The sequence below is a fragment of the Equus przewalskii genome, chromosome 6 (assembly GCF_037783145.1).
Source record: "Equus przewalskii isolate Varuska chromosome 6, EquPr2, whole genome shotgun sequence".
Lineage (NCBI taxonomy): Eukaryota > Metazoa > Chordata > Mammalia > Perissodactyla > Equidae > Equus > Equus przewalskii.
Window position 1 is genome coordinate 34,580,726 of NC_091836.1, and position 20,829 is coordinate 34,601,554.

The window sequence follows — 20,829 nt, forward strand, 5'->3', positions numbered from 1 at the left end:
ATGAACCTTGAAAACATTATGCTAAGTGAAAGAAGTCAGACACAGAAAGCCACCAGTTGCATGGTTCCACTTATACAAAATGTCTAGAATAGTTAAATCCATTGAGAGAGAAAATCAATAAGTGGTTGTCAGGAGCTATGTCAAGGGGGGAATGGAGAGTGACTGCTAATTGGTGTGTAGTTTCTTTGGGGTGATGAAAATGTGCTAAAATTACATGATAGTGGTGCACAACTCTGTGACTATACTAAAATCCACTGAATTGTACACTTTAAAGGGGTGACTTTTGGGGTAAACGCACACATTTGTTCAGTGATGGATGGCAAATCGACTTGGTGAGGAACATGATGTAGTCTATACAGAAGGTGACAAATAATGATGTACACCTGAAATTTATACAATGTCACCCAAAATAACAATAAAAAAAGGAAACAGAGACGTCATCATCAAAAAAAAATAAAAGGGTGACATTTATGGTATGTGATTATATCTCAATAAAGCTGTTATTTTTTAAAAGTCAATGCATTAAAGGGGCTGGCCCCGTGGCCGAGTGGTTAAGTTCGCGCACTCCGCTGCAGGCGGCCCAGTGTTTCATTGGTTCAAATCCTGGGTGTGGACGTGGCACTGCTCATCAAACCATGCTGAGGCAGTGTCCCACATGCCACAACTAGAAGGACCCGCAACGAAGATATACACCTATGTACTGGGGGACTTTGGGGAGAAAAAGGAAAAAAAAAAAAGTCAACTAATTAAAAAAAAAAAACTTGATCAGACCTCAGGTGATTCTGCAGAAGCACCCAAACAGCCTTTTCTAAGGAGCCAGCAGAGTAACAAGAGTAGCTATTATCTGTGTGGCTATCATGCAAGGACCTTTAAGTAAGATTGATGTTTAGTAAACTTTTAAAATCTCATTTAACTTTCACAATGACCCTATAAAGCAGGCATTATTATCCTTCATCTTGGGAGAAGAGGAAATGGAGTCTAAGAGAGAGAGTAATTTATCGGAGGCTCACACAGGTCAGGAAGGTTCAAGGCAGGGGTTCTAACGCAGGGCCACCTGACTCGAAAGGCCGGGATAGCCCCACTCCACACCTCGTCCGTCAGAGACACAGGGATTCTAGCGAAGCCCAGAAAAAGGACGGGCAGGGTGCCACCAACTGCCCTGCTGCTCGCTCCTCCCTCTCCAATAGAACTTCTTTCTCCCTAGAGAATCTTGGTTTTGTTTGTTTGTTTGCTACATTCTCAGCCTTTCTCAACCTTATTGCATAGATTTCTCTCTTGCTTTAGGTGCTACTTGGAAATTTCCTCATCCCTAGAGGCTTTAATAAAAGGTGCCGGGACTCTCAGGGCCGAACAAAAGTTCTGCATGGTATTTTGCCTGCAATCAAAACTTAGTGTGAGAATTTGCCCACATGTTGTGAGATGTTTTACTCCGTCTCCCAGCCCCTATTCCTTTCCTGGTGCTGCTGAGCCACACTTTAAATCAGAAATGCATCAATAAGTCTAGGTCTTGGTGACCAGTTTGGCTTACAGCCCTGCCTCAAACTAGATTGTGGAGTGAGCGGCTTCTACTTGGGGCCATCCAGAGAGCTGCGCATCTTTCCTCCTTCTTTTCTCTTCTCATTAGGAAGGAAAGCTGTTTCCCCCACCCCTCTTCTACAGGACTGCCTCCCACCACTTCCACCCCTCCACCACTTTCCTCTCTCTGCCCCTTGCTGCTTTTCACTGTGGCTGCCAGGTTGCCATGCCAATAAGGTTCCCATGGTTACTAAGAAGAGTTGCTACATTCCCACAGGCAGTGTCCATCTACCAAAAGAGAAAGGCAGACCATTACTGCCCCCAGGGCAAAAAGAGGGATGGAGGGGGTCTCAGCCTAGAAGATGTTGGAGGACGGACCTTGTTTATCTCTGATGTCTCCAGGCTGGACCTTGGACCAAATCCTGCTACCTTCATTCAAGTTCTCTCTTCCCCAAACCCAGGGAGAGAGGTGCCTGGCGCTAGTTCAAGTCCATTGTTTGCCCAGTGTGGGGTCCAAATAGGCACCACAGTGTGAAGATCGTGTTAATGTGTAAACACACGAATACGCCTGGGCTCTTCATCTAGCTAGGAAAATGGCAAAACGCGGAACATGTTCTGCTGTCTCTTCAGTCTGAGAAGCCGCTTTTCTCCACGTGGTGTTCCTCCCGGGAACAACCATCTTAGGCCACACCACGGTTTTTCAAAAATAAAATCTGCTTTCTCTCAAATGCAAAGAAATATATTTTAATATAAAACTCAAAAATAAGGAAAATAAGGGCCAGCCTGGTGGCACAGTGGTTAAGTGCGCATGTACCACCTTGGCAGCCTGGGGTTCGCTGGTTCAGGTCCCGGGTGCGGACATGGCACTGCTTGACAAAAGCCATGCTGTGGGAGGCGTCCCATGTATAAAGTAGAGGAAGATGGGCACGGATGTTAACTCAGGGCCATTCTTCCTCAGCAAAAAGAGGAAGATTGGCAGTAGTTAGCTCAGGGCTGATCTTCCTCAAAAAAAAAGAAAAGAAAAAAATAAGGAAAACGGGGCTGGCCCCGTGGCCGAGCAGTAAAGTTCACACACTCCGCTGCAGGCGGCCCAGTGTTTCATTGGTTCGAATCCTGGGCGTGGACATGGCACTGCTCATCAAACCACGCTGAGGCAGCGTCCCACATGCCACAACTAGAAGGACCCACAACGAAGATATATAACCATGTATCAGGGTGCTTTGGGGAGAAAAAGGAAAAAAATAAAATCTTAAAAAAAAAAGGAAAATAAGAAAAAAGTAATTCACAGTTCCAAAATCAAACTATTTATTTCTTCTTTTTAAAATATACAATTTGTGTTGTTACTGGTTTGTCTTACATAGTTGTAGCACATCATTTTTGAAACACAATTTACTGTATTTAGATTTTGCTGTGGTGAATTTTCTCTTTGCTTTGATCAGTTTTCAAAAAAAAAAAAAAAAGGCAATTCCTCAAAAAAACCAAATAACCTTCTGTGCCTGAAAGCAGGGCATAAATTTCTCTTTGAGGAAAGTGCTTCTTCTCCCATACCAGGAAGAGAAAAGTGACTCTTATCTTCAAAGATGGAAAGTTGACACTGAGATGAGTTTGCATAAATAGACCTTACCAAAGTAGCCGTTATTCCATTAGTTCCTCCCATATATTCCCTAGTCACTTCCCACATTTATTGTCCCTTGAAGCCCAGACCCCCTTTCCTTTGTTAAAAGGGTATGTAAGGCACCAAATCTAACCACTTATTTGAGTTTCACTTCTTTTCTTAAACTCCCATTCACATAAACATTAACAAAAATTATGTGTCGTTTCTCCTGTTAATTTTTTTTTTGTCAATTTAATTCACAGGCCCTCAAGCACTGAACTTAAGAGAGCAGAGGAGGGGGCCAGCCCCATGGCTGAGTGGTTAAGCTCCCGTGCTCTGCTTCTGCAGCCCAGGGTTTCGCTGGTTCCGATCCTGGGTGCGGACATGGCACCACTCATCAGGCCATGCTGAGGCAGTGTCCCACACGCCACAACTAGAAGGACCCACAACTATAATGTACAACTATATACTGGGGGGATTTTGGGAGAAAAAGCAGAAAAAAAAAAAGAGAGTAGAGGAAAAGTTCTTCCTCCCTGACACACCCACGTTCATAGCAGCATTATTCACAATAGACAAGAGGTGGAAATAATCCAAGTGCCTATCAAAGGATGAATGGATAAACAAAATGTGGTATACACCTACAATGGAATATTATTGAACCTTAAAAAAGACGGAAATTCTGACACATGCTATAACAGGAGTGAGCCATGAAGAGATTATGCTAAGTGAAATAAACCAGTCACAAAAAGACAAATACTGTATGATTCCACTATATGAGGTATCTAGAATAAATTCATAGAAACAGAAAGTAGAAAATGGTTGCCAGAGGCTGACGGACGGAGGAAATGGGGAGTTGTTGTTGAACTAGTGAGTATGCAGTTTCAGTTTACGAGATGGAAAAATTCTGCAGATTAGTTGGACAGCAACGTGAATATACTTAACACTACTGAACTGGACAATTAAAAGATGAGGGGCCGGCCCCGTGGCCGAGGGGTTACGTTCGCGTGCTCACGTTCGTGGGCTCCACTAAGGCGGCCCAAGGTTACGCCTGGTCAGATCCTGGGCGCGGACGTGGCACCGCACATCAAGCCATGCTGAGGCCACGTGCCACATGCCACAACTAGAAGGACCCACAACTAAGAAAATACAACTATGTACTGGGGGGCTTTGGGGAAAAAAAGGAAAATATAAAAATTTTTTTAAAAAAAGAATATGGCAATTCCTTTAAAAAAATATTAAGATGGCAAATTTTATGTTATGTGTGTTTTACCACAATTTAAAAAACCAAACAAACATAGAGTTACCATATGACCCAGCAATTCCACTCCTAGTTCCATACCCAAGAGAAATAAAACCAAACATCCAGATAAAAACTTGTATAAGGATGTTCATAGCAGCATTATTCATAACAGCCCAAAAACGGAAACAAGTCAAAAGTCCATTAACTACTACATTCATCGACAAAATGTGGTATGTTCATGTAATGGAATATTATTCAGCTATAACAGGAATGAAGTGCTGATACATTCTATAAATTAATGAACCTTAAATACACCATGCTAGTTGTAAGAAATCAGACACAAAAAGCTACCTACTGGGGCTGGCCCTGTGGCCGAGTGGTTAAGTTCTCATGTTCCGCTGCAGGTGGCCCAGTGTTTCGTTGGTTCGAATCCTGGGTGCGGACATGGCACTGCTCATCAAGCCACGCTGAGGCGGCGTCCCACATGCCATGGCTGGAGGGGACCACAACTAAGAGTGTACAACTATGTACCGGGGGGCTTTGGGGAGAAAGGGGAAAAAATAAAATCTTTAAAAAAAAAAAAAGCTACCTACTGTATGATTCCATCTATACGAAACGTCCAGCAGAATAGACATCTATAGAGACGGAAAGATTAGTGTTTGCCTAGGGTGAGGGGAGAGAGGCAGGAATGGGTAGCGACAGCTAATGGGTGCGGTTCATTTTTGAGACCAAAAAAGGGTTCTAAAATTAGACTGTGGTGATGGTTGTACAACTCTGTGAATATAGTATAAACCATCGAATTATACACTTTAAATATATAGCATGTAAATTATATCTCAATAAAGCTGCTTACAACGTGAAAAAAATCAAAAATAAGTATTTCGGTCTTAGCAAATTGCGGAGTTCCAACAGCTCTAGTGGCTTAAGGTAAAAAGTCAAATGAAGCAGGCCCCTTGGCCTGAATCTCTAGTTAATTAAGGAGAAATTCTTTTACGTTTGTTCTAATTCCTGGGCTCAGCAAATTCAGTCCAGAACCTTTATTTTTAACTCCGCCATGAACTATTGCTTCTTCAATGCCTGGGGGTTGTCATGGTGAAGGGGAGCGAAGGAGACTGCTGTCCTAAACACTCGCTGAGGGAGAGATTGTTAACATCATACCATGCTGTCCCGGGCAACTTATTTATCTTTTGCTTCATCACATCTAAAATGGTGTGGTGATCAGAATTGGCCACCCCAAAATGTGTCTCTTTGGCTTGATTCTTTTTAAGAACAAAAGATTCTGAAAGAAACTTTAACCTCCTCCCTCCCCCCTACTCCCCTCCCCCCTCACTCCCCTCCCCCCTCACTCCCCTCCCCCTTCAAAGCCTAAAAGAATTTAAAACAGAAGGGCTTGTTCCAGGGAGGAGCTAGTAACATAAGATAACTGTAATGTAATCTAAAATGGGTCTCTCATGTCACATTGTCTGTAGTTGGCTCATTTACATTTTCATCTCCAGGTAAACTGCCTTCCACCCCCTTGAAGTCCCAAACCACTACGCTCAACATCCTCCTTTGTGTTTAGCTGAAGATGGTGTTTCAGATGAGAGCCTCCACCACTTTGGCGAGTTACTCGGTTTTCCTGAGTGTCTCCCATGTATACATGTTATAAAGCCTTGTTTGATTTTCTTCTGTTACTCTGTCTCGTGAATTTAATTCGTAGTCCAGCCAAAAGGACCCAGAGGGAAGATATGTCTTCCTCCCCTACAGTGGTAACAATAAGAAGTATCGTTCCTGTTACCTCACATAAGAAAAAGAGATATACTGGGTGTCTCCAGCGCAAAAGCAGTGTTGTTTAGATCACACACTTATGAGTTATCTGTTTCTAGACTTTCATTGCTGTAGGGGAGGAAAAACTTCCTTCTACTCTCTTAGGTTCTGTGCCTGGGCCTGAGAATTAAACTGACATAAGACAAATTAACAGGAGAAAAGCATACAAATTTTATTTAATATTTTTATGTGCCCATGGAGTCTTCATGAGGAAAATGAAGACCTGAAGATGCAGTCAAGATCAAGAGCTTATATACTTTCTAAACAAAGAAATGATAAATTTGTGGAAAAGTGACAAGACAAAGGGAATTAAGATAGAGGCAGTAAATTGTGGGAAAGTGACTAGGAGGTATACAGGGAAACTGGTGGCAGATGAGCATAACTGTAGCAGGTCTGTCTGCACAGACCCATTAGGTGGGGTCCAGTCTCTGGTGATGAGTGCTCCTCTCTCCTGGCACAGGGAGGGCCCCTTTCTCAGGAAATGCTGTGACCCGCTTTTAGGTCGAGAGGGGCATGCAGAGAGGCCTTTCTGCATCTGCTGTTTCTCCAGCACCTTCAACTCAAAATAATCAATACACCAAAGTGGCATATTTTGGGGTGGCATGTCCTGAACTTCTTCATTGCCCTTGAGTTACTTTACAATTCTGTAATTGTAAATAACTCATAAAAATGCAAAACAATTCTTGCCCATACACATGCAAATTAATCCTGCCAAGTGGAGATTCAGTTGGCTTCTCTTTCCCCTGAACCTTGGAAAAAGTCAGATTACCATCCATTTGTAAATTCTTTCCTTTTTTTTAAAGATTTAAAAAAAAAATTTTTTTTCTCCCCAAAGCCCTCTAGTACATAGTTATATATTTTTAGTTGTGGGTCCTCCTAGTTGTGGCATGTGGGACACCGCCTCTGCATGGCTTGATGTGCGTGCGGTGCCATGTCCGCGCACAGGATCCGAACCAGGGAAACCCTGGGCCAGCGAAGCAGAGCACACGAACTTAACCACTCGGCCACGGGGCTGGCCCCTCTTTTTTTTTTCTCCTAGATTTTCTCGTTGCTTTTTTTTTTTTTTAAAGATTGGCACCTGAGCTAACAACTATTGCCAATCTTCTTTTTTTTTCTTTCTGCTTTTTCTCCCCAAGTCCCCCCAGTACATAGTTGTATATTTTAGTTGTGGGTCCTTCTAGTTGTGGCACATGGGACACCACCTCAGCGTGGCCTGACGAGTAGTGCCATGTCCACACCCAGGATCTGAATCAGTAAAAGCCTGGGCCACAAAGTGGAGCGCATGAACTTAAACATTTGGCCACAGGGCCGGCCCCTTGTAAATTATGTTTGACATTCCTTTACCCCATATAAATTTGTGTTTCTTTAACTTCTCCTTTTAACTGGTTGTAATATCTTACTGGTTTACTCATTAATAATTAATTAAATTTTTAACTCTTTTTTTTTGTAATCTGTATGAGAGTCCTATTTTACCTTTTTTGAAAATTATACTTTTTAACACTTTTTTTTACCCTTCTGCTTCTGGTAAAACAAAAAGGAGCACTTCTAGTTGTAGGCTTTTTCCAGTGCAACACAAAACTTAGTTAAATTGAGAGAGTCAACATTTATGTTACTAAAGGTTTTGTAAGGGAGGAAGAGATTTCCTCTACCCATTCTAGGTCCTTCTGGCTGGGCTATGAATTAAATTCACATGAGACAGAATAACAGGAGAAAAATCAAACAAAGCTTTACAACATGTATACATGGGAGAAGCCCAGGAAAGCCGAGTAACTCACCAAAAGGACCAAGCTGCCAACTTAAATATCGTCTTCAGCTAAAGACAAAGGAGGATGTTGAGGGTAATGTTTTGGGGCTTCGTAGGGGAGGAAGGCAATTCACATGGAGACAGAAAAGCAAATGTTTGGTAGACAGAACTTTGATAAGGATGGGCTTGGGGGCCAGCCTGGTGGCCCAGTGGTTAAGTGTGCATGTTCCACTTTGGTGGCCCAGGGTTCACCGGTTTAGATCCTGGGTGCGGACATGGCACCGCTTGGCAAGTCATGCTGTGGTAGGCGTCCCACATATAAAATAGAGGAAGATGGTGTTAGCTCAGGGCCAGTCTTCCTCAGCAAAAAGAGGAGGATTGGCAGCAGATGTTAGCTCATGGCTAACCTTCCTCAAAAAAAAAAAAAAAAAGGATGGGTTTAGCAAGGACCCTCACAGTCTACCTGATACCCAGAGTTATCCACGGTGATGGCCTGTCCTGGAGGCAGGCCTTTTATCTTAAACTCTTTTAGGTAGTTAGGGGGGAGGTCAAAGTTTCTTTCAGAGTCTTTTGTTTTATCAAGGCAAAGAGACACATTTTGGGGTGGCCAATTTTGATCCCCCACAGTTTCATCATAGGCTTATTTTATTTTTCAACTATACCTCTGGTAATGACATCAACAGGAAATATGGCTTTCAAATGTTAGGTAGGCATAATAGTAAGAGCTTCTATTGACTGAGTACTTAAGATGTTCGAGGCACCATTTTAAGTACTTTACTTGCATTATCCCTATGAGGTAAGTACTGAGAAGGAAAACCCTCTACTCCCACATTCATCCTGAGTGCTGAGAACCAAAACCTTCCTTTACTGCCCACGATCACAAGGCCGCTATTTCACTGCCTTCAGTAGCATTACCTTACTTTCCCTGGACTGTCCTGCCCAAGCAAATCGTTTGACGGCACATTATAAGAATGTCCCATCAACTCTTTGGTGGAAAGCGCTACTAGACAGTCTGTGCACTACAATTCTTTGAATGATATTATTTGGCAATAAAAACAAGCGAAATACTTATACATGTTAGACCATGGATGGACACTGAAAACATCATGCTAAGTGAAAGAGCAGTCACAAAGGGTCACATATTGTCTGATCCATCTATATGAACATGATTGGTGTGGAGACTCACTGGGACACCAAGAGTTCATATAAAGATTATTTCACATGGAAGATATTTGATTTACAGCAGATGCAGAAAGAAGCCTCTTCTGAGCTACCTTTATCTGACTGAAAAACAAAGGCTCCCAAGAGGGAATCTGCTGTAAATCCTCTGAAGGAGCTCACCCAAGAAGACTGAGCGCTCACGCTGGGAAGAGAAACTACACACACAGACTTTAGCACACACTGTCATACTTTCTTTTTGTTTCCTAAAAGTCCATTCACCTTTCCTAAAAATAAAGCAAAACAAAAACCCTCCAGCAGATCGTTTGTTTTCCACACAGAAGCCCTTTCTCTTCCCTCCCTTTCTCCTATTAAATTGATATATAAACCCCTGTCTCCAGCTGTTCAGAGAGCTTCTTCATCCGAATGCTCCCACATGCCTGTGAATAAACTTATTTTCTCCTGTTAACCTGTCTATTGCTAATTTGAAGGGCCCCATTATTGAACCTAAGCTGGTAGGGGATAAGTTTTTCTCCCAACATAGGCGGATACGTAGACTAGGTAAATCTATAGAGACAGAAAGCAGATTGGTGGCTGCCTAGTGGTGGTGGGGGGTGGACTGGGGAAAGATGGGGAATGACTGCTAACGGATAGGGCGTTTATTTTGGGGGTAGTGAAAATGTTCCAAAATTGATTATGATGATGGTTGCACAACCCTGTGAAATTACTAACAACCAGTGAATTGTACGCTTTAAATGGGTAAATTGTGTGGTATGGGAATTATAATAGCTCAATAAAGTTATCTAAAAATGATTCTTTAAATCCTTCCTCTCAAATCCTTGCCTTACTTATTCCACTAATCGTAGACGGTTGTAACATGATTCTTACTCAGTCTTATCCTCAATCAAGTCCCCAGTATCGAAAGAACTGCCTTAAACCAAACTTTGAATTCTCAATAAATTTGGACTTACTTTTCCCCTCTGATATACTGCTAAAGCTAGGTCCAGGTGGCATTCTTCCTTACTGCTGTAAGCATTAAACTCAGCTTTTTCCTATTGTCAGAAAGGGCTGGTTTGGGCCAGCTCTTGTGTGTGTGCATGGTAAAATATACACAACATAAAATTTACCATTTTAACCATTTTCTTTTTTTTTTGAGGAAGATCAGCCCTGAGCTAACATCTGCCACCAATTCTCCTCTTTTTGCTGAGGAAGACTGGCCCTGAGCTGACATCTGTGCCCATCTTCCTCTACTTTATATGTGGGACGCCTGCCACAGCATGGCTTGCCAAGTGGTGCATAGGTCCACACCTGGGATCTGAACCAGCAAACCCCGGGCCACCAAGGTGGAACATGCAAAACTAACAGCTGCGCCACCGGACCGGCCCCACATTTTAACCATTTTTAAGTGTATGGTTCTGTGGAATTAAGTACATTCACATTACTGTTGCAACCATCACCAGTATCCATCTCTAGAACTTTTTCATCATCCCAAACCGAAACTTCATAACTATTAAACGCTAACTCCCCATTCTCCCCTGTCCCCAGCCCCTGGTAACCACTATTCTACTTTCTGTCTCTGTTCTAGGGACTTCATATAAGTGGAATCACAATATTTGTCCTTTCGTGTTTGGCTTCCTTCACTTAGCATAATGTTTTCAAGGTTCATCCATGCAGCCTGTGTCAGAATTTCGCTTCATAAACCCCTCAATTCATAACATATAGTCTCCTACCTTCTACTCTACTTATCTTCCCCTTAATTTCTGAAATGCAAATTTGATCTCATTCCTTCCCTGATTCGAATGTTTTCATGTAAAAAGTCAGGATATGGCAATCCATGGCTGAATCCAGACTACAGAAGTGTTTCATTTGGCCTTTAGTTTTTCCGACATTTAAAAATTGAGGAGATTTCACATGAAAATCCTGATTTCTGGCCTCTCTTGAATTTTATCATCTTGCAACATTTCCTGCATTGTCAAATGGCAGCAACTACCCGAAACTAAGTAACAGCCTCCTCTGCCAGTCCACCCTGCTCAGCCTGCTTCACCAGGCCTGCAGCCATCTGACTGTACAAGCCATGTCTGATTGGTTCCTCTGGGTTTACAGGAAAAAGTCAAGACAAAACTGTCTCTTTAAGCAGCAAGGGGAATTAAAGGATTAGATGTCCACATATCAACTTAACTCGATCTTCAAAATTGTGCTGAGTGAAAAAAAGTAAGAAACAGGCTGAAACCCATTGCATATCATTGACAAACAAATGGCAAGCAATAGGATATATTGGAGTATTTATGAGGAAGCCATTTGGCGTAAAACTAATTTGGCCTAACCTTGTTTTTTTCCCCAAAAGGGCCTGATGCGGCCATTGAGCATGCATTGTATATCTGCTGTAAGCATTTTCTTTGTCCCAAAGACAAGAACAAATGCCCTTAAGACAGAGGTGCAACTTCCCCTATATTAGCATTTCCTTAAGGATAAGCATCTCTCCCTAGACTAGGAACTGACTGCTGCCCTCACCTGTGGCCACAGACCTGCTTCCTGCTGTGTCCATCAATCGCTGTGCCATCTTGTGACTATTGTAAAAGGGACATTTCAATCAAATGTGATACATGCTCTTTGATGGTATATAATCACTCTATACACCCCCACTTCTTTGGAGTGCTCCCTTCCTTTGTGGAAGGACTCTCCCCGGTTATATGGTCCTCACACCTGGCTCATAATAAACTCATCCCAATTATTTGTGTCAACATCATTTAGATAAATTCAAATTATGTATACATAGCATAGTGACTATAATTAATAATACCGTATTGAATATTTGAAAGTTGCCAAGAGAGTGGATCTTAAAAGTTCTCATCACATCTGATCGGTGGTTACCAGGGAAAAGGGGGGGTGGGGGGAGGGCACAGAGGGGGAGGTGGTGTACCCACAACATGACTAACAAAAATGTACAACTGAAATCTCACAAGGTTGTAATCTATCATAACATTAATAAAAAAATAAAAATAAATAAAAAAAAAGTTCTCATCACAAGAAAAAAAATTTTGTAACTATGTATGGTGACAAATGTTAACTAGACTTATTGTGGTGATCATTTCACAATACATACAAATATTGAATCATTATGTTGTACCTCTAAAACTAATATAATGTTATATGTCAATTATATCAATAAAAAAGTCAAAAATTATGTATACATTATAAAACAAATCACATTTTACAAGAACATATTCAAATACAATGATACATATCAAAAACATTGGAACATTAGTGTAGGAAAAGATGAGGAAAAGGAGTAAAAAAATTGGTGATAAAAGGGAATGTATAAAAAAATAAACAGGTAAGGCCTTGCCCAAACTAATGATGACAGTGTATTATGAACTAAGAAGTCAATCAGCTGTAACTGATATCCAAAAAAGTGAAAAAAAAAGGTTAAAACTCCTTGGGGCTGGCCCCATGGCCAAGTGATTAAGTTTGTGTGCTCTGCTTCAGCAGCCCAGGGTTTTACCAGTTCAGATCCTGGGCATGGACATGGCACCGCTCATCAAGCCATGCTGAGGTGGCATAAAAAAAAAAAAAGAGGGCCAGCCCAGTGACATGGTGGTTAAGTTTGTGTGCTCTGCTTCAGCAATCCAGGGTCCACAGGTTTGGATCCTGGCCACAGACCTACACACCACTCATCAAGCCACCCTGTGGCAGCATCCCACATACAAAATAGAGGAAGATCAGCACGGATGTTAGCTCAGGGCCAATCTTCCTCACCAATAAAACAAAAGAAAGAAAGAAAGATTGGCAACAGATGTTAGCTCAGGTGCCTATCTTAAAAAAGATAAATAAATAAATAAAAATAACTCCTTAGCATGTCATACATCAACCTCCATGGTGGTCCCTGCTCACCTTACCAGCCTTCCTTCCTATTCTCCCTCCCACGGATTCTGTGCTTGCAGTTCCTTAATTCACCCTCTCTCTCTCACCCTAAACTGGAAAGGGCATTCTTCCTTTTGGCCTGTAGAGATATCACTAGTCCTCAAGAGTTAACGGTAATGTCACTTCCTTCAGAAAGCCTTCCCTAACATCTCTAGCCAAGCTAAAGAGCTTCCTTTTGAGATGGCCCTTATTAAATTTCAAATTGCACTTTCACATTGTTGTAATTATTTACATACAAATGTTTTCTACAATACCAAGGAACCCCTTGGAAGTGTGCACTAGTCACTTCTGCATCCTTAGCACTTGTGTCAGGACTGTGTCCAAGGCAGACACTTGATAAATACTTTGGGATAAGTTATGAACCAGAAGGTTCTGTCTTCAATTTTAGCAAACAGTATAGAACAATGGTCAAATGTATAAACTTTGGGGTGAGGTGGATCTGTGTTTGGCTTGGTTCAGCCACTTATTAACTGTCTGTCCTTGGGCAATTACTTAACTTCTGTAAATCTCAGTTCCTTATCTGTCAATTGAGAGAAATGATTGATAACATACTATTCCTATAGAGTTGGCCTGAGGTTTAAATTAAATAATGTATGTATAATACAAGCCCAGTTTCTGCCATGCAAGAAGCCCTCAATAAATAGTAGCTATATGGGGTTGGCCTGGTGGCGCAGCGGTTAAGTTCGCACGTTCTGCTTCTCAGTGGCCTGGGGTTCGCCAGTCCAGATCCCGGTGCGGACATGGCACCACTTGGAACACCATGCTCTGGTAGGCATCCCATGTATAAGGTAGAGGAAGATGGGCACAAATGTTAGCTCAGGGCCAGTCTTCCTCAGCAAAAAAGAGGAGGACTGGCATTAGTTAGCTCAGGGCTAATCTTCCTCAAAAAATAAATAAATAAACAAATAAATAGTAGTTATGAAGATCAATAATTTATCTGGATATTTTAGTTCAAGTGAATAAAGATTCTACTTTTTCATTTGCAAATTACTGCCTAATAGGACATTATAATCTATTATTCATAACACCTTTCAACGGCTGAAATATGTTTTCACTGGTTTATTTGTGTATGGGACATTTGCCAACAGAATTTTGGCCCCTTCTATCTATTTACAGACAGTGTGGCTAAGACTCCTAGAATATCTGATTCCAGAGATGGCCAGAGAGGCAGCCGGCAATGTCTTACTGACGCACAGTTTACAATGCATTTGTCTCATTAAATGCATACATTTAATTGTGGGTGTTTAGACTACTTACATTTGATGTGATTATTGACTAAATTTAAATCTAACATCTTATTGTTTTCTATTTGTCCCACCTGTTTTTTTCCCCCCTTTTCTCTGTTTCTCTGCCTTCTTTTGGATTAACTGAGTATCTTTTATTATTCCATCTTATTTTCCCTATTTGCTTATTAACTATCACTCTTTGATTTGATTTGTTATTTTAGTAGTTGTTTTAGGGTTTACAATTTACATCTTTAACTTAATCACAGTCAACATTCAAGTAATATTATATGCATGTAAAATATAGGAATCTTAAAACAGTATACTTTTATTTCTATTTTTCCTGGACTTTGTGCTATTGTTGTCAAACATTTTACTTCTACCTATGTCATAAACCTCCAATATATTAATATTATTGCTTTAAATAGCCCATTATCTCTGATAGGGATCTAAAAGATAGAGAAAAATCTTTTATACTTACTCACATATTTACCATTCTCAGAGCTCTTTATTTCTTTGAATAAATCTGGGTTTCCATCTGGTATGATTTTCCTTCTTCCTGAAAAACTTCCATTAATATTTCTTTGGGTTCAGGTCTGCTGGTGATGAATACTTTTCCCTTTTCTATATCTGAAAAAGCCTTTATTTCACCATTATTCTTTAAAAAATTTATTGAGGTGAAATTCACATAACATAAAATTAACCATTTTAAGGTGAACAATTAAGAGGCATTCAGTACATTCACAATGTTGTGCAACTACCGTCTCTATAGAGTTCCAAAACATTCCCATCACTCCAAAATAAACCCCTGTACCCATTAAGGACTTCCTTCCCGTTCCCCGCTCTCTCCAGGCTCCGGCAACCGCCAGTCTGCATTCCGTCTCTACGGATATTTCACATAAACGGAATCATGACAATATGTGGCCTTTTGTAACTGGCTTTTCCACTTAGCATAATGCTTTTGAAGTTCATCCAGTTGTAGCATGCATTAATACTTCATTCCTTTGTATGGCTGAATATATTCCATTGTATGTATATACCACATTTTGTTTATCTTTTCATCCATTGATGGATATTTGGGCCGTTTCCACCTTCTGGCTGTCGTGAATAGTGCTGCTATGCACATTCATGTACATGCATTTATTTGAGTCCTTGTTTAAGTTCTTTAATGTCACTTTCATTTTGAAAAATATGTTGCTGGGCATAGAATTCTAGGTTGACAATTATTTGCTTTGAATACTTTAAAGATGCTGCTACATTCTCTTACAACTTGCATTGTTTCTGATGAGAAGCTTCTTGTCATTCTTATCGTTTTTTTTTAAAAGATTTTATTTTTTTTTTCCTTTTTCTTCCCAAAGCCCCCCAGTACATAGTTGTGTATTCTTTGTTGTGGGTCCTTCTAGTTGTGGCATGTGGGACGCTGCCTCAGCATGGTTTGATGAGCAGTGCCATGTCCGCGCCCAGGATTCGAACCAATGAAACACTGGGCCGCCTGCAGCAGAGTGCGCGAGAACTTAACCACTCGGCCACGGGGCCAGCCCCACCATTCTTATCTTTGTTCCTCCAAACATAATGTTTCTTTTTTCTCTGATGGCTTTTTTTTTTCTTTCCTTTTTTTTTTTGAGGAACATTAGCCAGGAGCTAACATCTGCTGCCAGTCCTTCTCTTTTTACTGAGGAAGACTGGCCCTGAGCTAACATCCATGCCCATCTTCCTCTACTTTATATGTGGGACGCCTACCACAGCATGGCTTGCCAAGCGGTGCCATGTCTGCACCTGAGATCCAAACTGGCAAACCCTCGGCTGCCGAAGCAGAACATGTGCACTTAAGCACTGTGCCACCAGGCCGGCCCCTCTGATGGCTTTTAACATTTTTTCTGCCGTTGGTTGTAAGCAATCTGATTATGATGTGCCTTGCTGTAGTTTTCTTCATGTTTCTGGTGGTTGAGGTCTTAGGTCCGTGGGTTTATAGTTCTCATCAAATTGGAACATTTTTCAGCCATATCTCTTCAAACATTTTATTCTTCCCTTCCCCACCTTACTCTCCTTTAGGCAGTCCAAATGCAAGTATAGTAGGTCCCTTGAACATGTCCCACAGCCTTCTGATTCTCTTTTTCTCTCTGTTTCATTTTGGATATTTTCTATTCATTTTTTTGAGGAAGATTAGCCCTGAGCTAACGTCTCCCACCAATCCTGCTCTTTTTTTGCTGAGGAAGACTAACCCTGAGCTAACATCTGTGCCCATCTCCCTCTACTTTATATGTGGGACGCCTGCCACAGCATGGCTTGACAAGCAGTGCCATGTCCGCACCAGGGATCCGAAGTGGCAAACCCTGGGCCACCAAAGTGGAATGTGCGAACTTAACCTCTATGCCACTGGGCTGGCCCCCTGGATATTTTCTATTGTTGTGTCTTCAAATTTACTCACCTTTTCTTTTGTAGTTCCTAATCTGTTTAAATTCCACAAAATGTATTTTTCATCTCAGCCATTATAGTTTAAATCTCTAAAAGTTTGACTTGGACCCTTTTTGTATCTTCATGTGTCAACTTAATTTTTTCTCTGTCTTCTTGGACATACGTAACATAGTTACAATAACTCTTTTCATGTCTTTACTTATTCTATCATTTGTTTCAATCATGGATCTACTCCTATTGATGGCTATTCTCCTCATTATGCATAATATTTTCCTGCATCTTTGCATGCCTGCTCATTTTTTTTTAATGTGAGACATTATGAATGACTGCCTATTGGGAGTTGGATATTTTTGTATTCATATATATATACTCTTGAGCTTTTTTTCTGGGATATAGTTAACTTACTTGAACCACTTTGGTATTTCTAAGGATGAGGATGGCTTTTTTTTTTTTTTTTTTTGAGGAAGATTAGCCCTGAGCTAACATCTGCTGCCAATCCTCCTCTCTTTTTGCTGAGGAAGACTGGCCCTGAGCTAACATTCATGCCCATCTTTCTCTGCTTTATATGTGGGATGCCTACCACAGCATGTCTTGACAAGCAGTGCCATGTCTGCATCCGGGATCTGAACCCGTGAACCCTGGGCCACCGAAGCAGAACGTGTGCATTTAACTGCTGCGCCACCAGGCCGGCCCTGAGGGTGGCTTTTAAACTTTGTTAGGTAGCACCAGAGCAGCCTTTAGTAGCGGCTAGTTTTCCCCACTACTGAGGCATTATCTTTCCAGGCATTATTCTACCCCACGTCCTTTAATTATCAAGTTTTTTCTACTCTGACTGGTGGGAACACAAAGTTTTCCTAGTTTTATGAGGTTCAAGGATTATTTCCTCAAGTCCTTTTGGGTGACTCTTCCTCACACGGTGGGTAGTTTCCCCATATTTGAGCTCTGATGTGTACTCGGCCACACATGTGAGGAGGTCTCCCTGTGGATCCTCGGAGCCTCCACCCCTCTCTACACTCTTTCCTCTCAGGTGAACTCTAGCCACCTTTGCCTCCCAGGACTCCCGACTCCATCTCCTAAACTCAGGGAGACTGCTCCGTTCCAGCTGGGTTTCCACTCTCTGTGCTGCAGCCTCCACACAGTGAGATGGAGTAAGAGTGGCTCATCTTACTTGTTTTCCCCTCTCCAGGATCACTGTCCTGTATCACCTGATGTCCAATATCTGAAAACACATTGTTTCACGTATGTTGTCTGTTTTGGTAGTTGTCTCATATGGAGGGGTGGGGTGGTAAATCCAGTCCCTGTTACTACATCTTGGCCAGAAGAGGAATTCCTCCTCCCACATAATTTAATTCAATTCTTAGTTACTCTGCAGTAGATAATGTTATCACAGAGGAGGCATCTGAAGCTTGGAGAAATGAAATAACCTTGCTCAGAGCTTTGCGTGGGATATGACATATGGGCACTAAAACAAAGCAAACCAAAAAAAAAAAAAAACACAAACTCTCCTGATGGAAGGCAAAATGGCAAATCGAGAACTGTGACAAAAATCCTCTGACCCCCAACACTGTGCCTTTCTGCATCTATCACTGCATCAGGGCAATGTGTCTCAAGGTTGAGTCCAAGATGACCTGCATCACAGATACTTGGAAGAACGGTTGAAAGTGCATATTTCTGGGTTCCATTCCTGATATATTGAATCAAAATCTCTGGCGGGAATCCCTCAAATGTGTATTTCTAACAAATTCCCACAGCTTGCCTTAAGAAATAGAAAAGGCTCCACAGGAACTTTTGAGTTTATCCTCTCTCAAATCTCTTCAATCTTTCTCTAGCTTCTCTTTTTGGTTTCTTCAACTTTCCTTTGTAGCTGGCTCTTTCCCCTTATACAAAATATTCAGTTTTCTCCCATCTTTTTTTTTTTTTTAAAGATTTTATTTTTTTCCTTTTTCTCCCCAAAGCCCCCCGGTATACAGTTGTATATTCTTCATTGTGGGTCCTTCTAGTTGTGTCTCCCATCTTAAATGTTCCTTTAGTTCCAATTACCTAATGCCTGAGCTCTTCTCCTTCACACTGAAGCTTTTTTTTTTTTTTTGAGGAAGATTTGCCCTGAGCCAACATCTGTGCCAGTCTTCCTCTATTTTGTATGTGGGTCTCCACCTTAGCATGACTGCTGACAAATAGTGTAGGTCCGTGCCCAGTAACTGGACCTTGGCTACTGAAGTGGAATGTGCTGAACTTAACCACTAGGCCACAGGGCTGGCCCCACGCATAAGCTTTCCTTAATGAAAACTTTTGCACTGAAGTATAACATAGGAAAAAAAAGGACAAATTGTAAGTGCACAGCTCGATAAATTCTCTAAGTGAACCTATCCATGTAACTCCCACCCAGATCAATAAATAGAACATTACCAACAACCTAAATGTCCTCCTCTCATCCCTTCCTCCCTCCTTCCCAAATATAACCATTAACATGGTTTCTATCACCCAGATTAGTTTTGCCTGCTTTTTACCTTTATATAAGTAGAACTGTATGGTATGCATACTCTTGTGTTTGGGTCATTTTGCCTAATAATATTTACGAGATTGATCCATTTTTTTTTTTTTAAAGATTGGCACCTGAGCTAACATCTGTTGCCAATCTTCTTTTTTTTCTTCTTCATCTCCCCAAAGCCCACCAGTACATAGTTGTGTATTCTAGTTGTAGGTTTATCTGGTTGTGCTATGTGGGACACCGCCTCGGCAAGGCTTGATGAGCCACGCGTGTCCGCACTCAGGATCCAAATCCTTGAAACCTTGGGCCACTGAAGTGGAGCACATGAACTTAATCACTCGGCCAAGGGGCCAGCCCTGAGGTTGATCTACTTTCTTTTTTTTTTTTAAGAATTTTATTTTACTTATTTATTTTATTCCACTTTCTTTCTCCAAATCCCCCCAGTACGTACTTGTATATTTTGGTTGTGGGTCCTTCTAGTTGTGGCATGTGGGACGGCCACCTCAATGTGGCCTGATGAGCGGGGCCATGTCCGCGCCCAGATCTGAAGTGGCGAAACCCCTGGCCACTGAAGCGGAGCACGAGAACTTAACAGCTCAGCCATCAGACCAGCCCCGATCCTTTTTTTTTTTTTTTTTTTTGAGGAAGATTAGCCCTGAGCTAACAATTGCCAGTCCTCCTCATTTTTGCTGAGGAAGACTGGCCCTGAGCTAACATCGTGCCCGTCTTCCTCTACTTTATATGTGGGACGCCTACCACAGCATGGTGTGCCAAGCAGTGCCATGTCCACATCGGGATCCGAACTGGCGAACTCTGGGCCCCCGAGAAGCGGAACGTGTGAACTTAACTGCTGCGCCACCTGGCCGGCCTCCTGATCCATTTTCATTTATACAGTATTCTACTTTATAAATATACTAAAACATTTTTATCCATTCACGTTGATGGATGTTTTGGTTGTATGAAGAATTTGGCAGGTAGGAATAGTGCTGCTATGAATATTCTTGTGCATGCCTTTTCATGAACTCGGAAGTTAGAGGGAGTACCGTCAATAAGATTATCCTTACTTCTGACACCAGTTGCCGATTCAGGAGTCCCCAAGACCACCCTTAGTTTGATAATTTGTTAGGACTCACAGAACTCACTGGAAGCTGATACACTCATGGTTTCAGTTTATGCTGCTTCATTTTGACGCATTTTCCCTGGGTGATATCTTCTACTTACACGACTTCAACTATCATCTATATGCTGATGACTTCTAAATCTGTATTGCTACCCAGATCTCTTTCCTGAGTCCAGATCCAATTGCCTACTAAAATATCTCCACTTGTATATACGGCAGGCACCTGGAACTCAATATGTCTAAACCTGCATTTATCTGCCTCCATAATTCCTACTTCTCCTGTATTTCCAATTTCAGGTAATGACAGTTCTACCCATGAAGTTAGCCAGCCTAGAAATGTAGGAGCCATTCTCCAGCCCTTTTTCTCCCTCCCTCCTCACCCAGTCATCAAGTCCTAAGTTTGTCCTTCTTGTTACCCCTCTAAACTGTTTTCTGCAGATTCAGGCTTTCATCATTCCTCCTTTGAATAATGGAAACAACCAGCCTCCTACCTCCACATTCACTGCTGCCAATTTTGTTTGCCTCAAATTCACGTGTCTTGTTGCTATTAGAATGGTCTTTCACGGGCTGGCCTGGGGGCGCAGCAGTTAAGCGCACACGTTCTG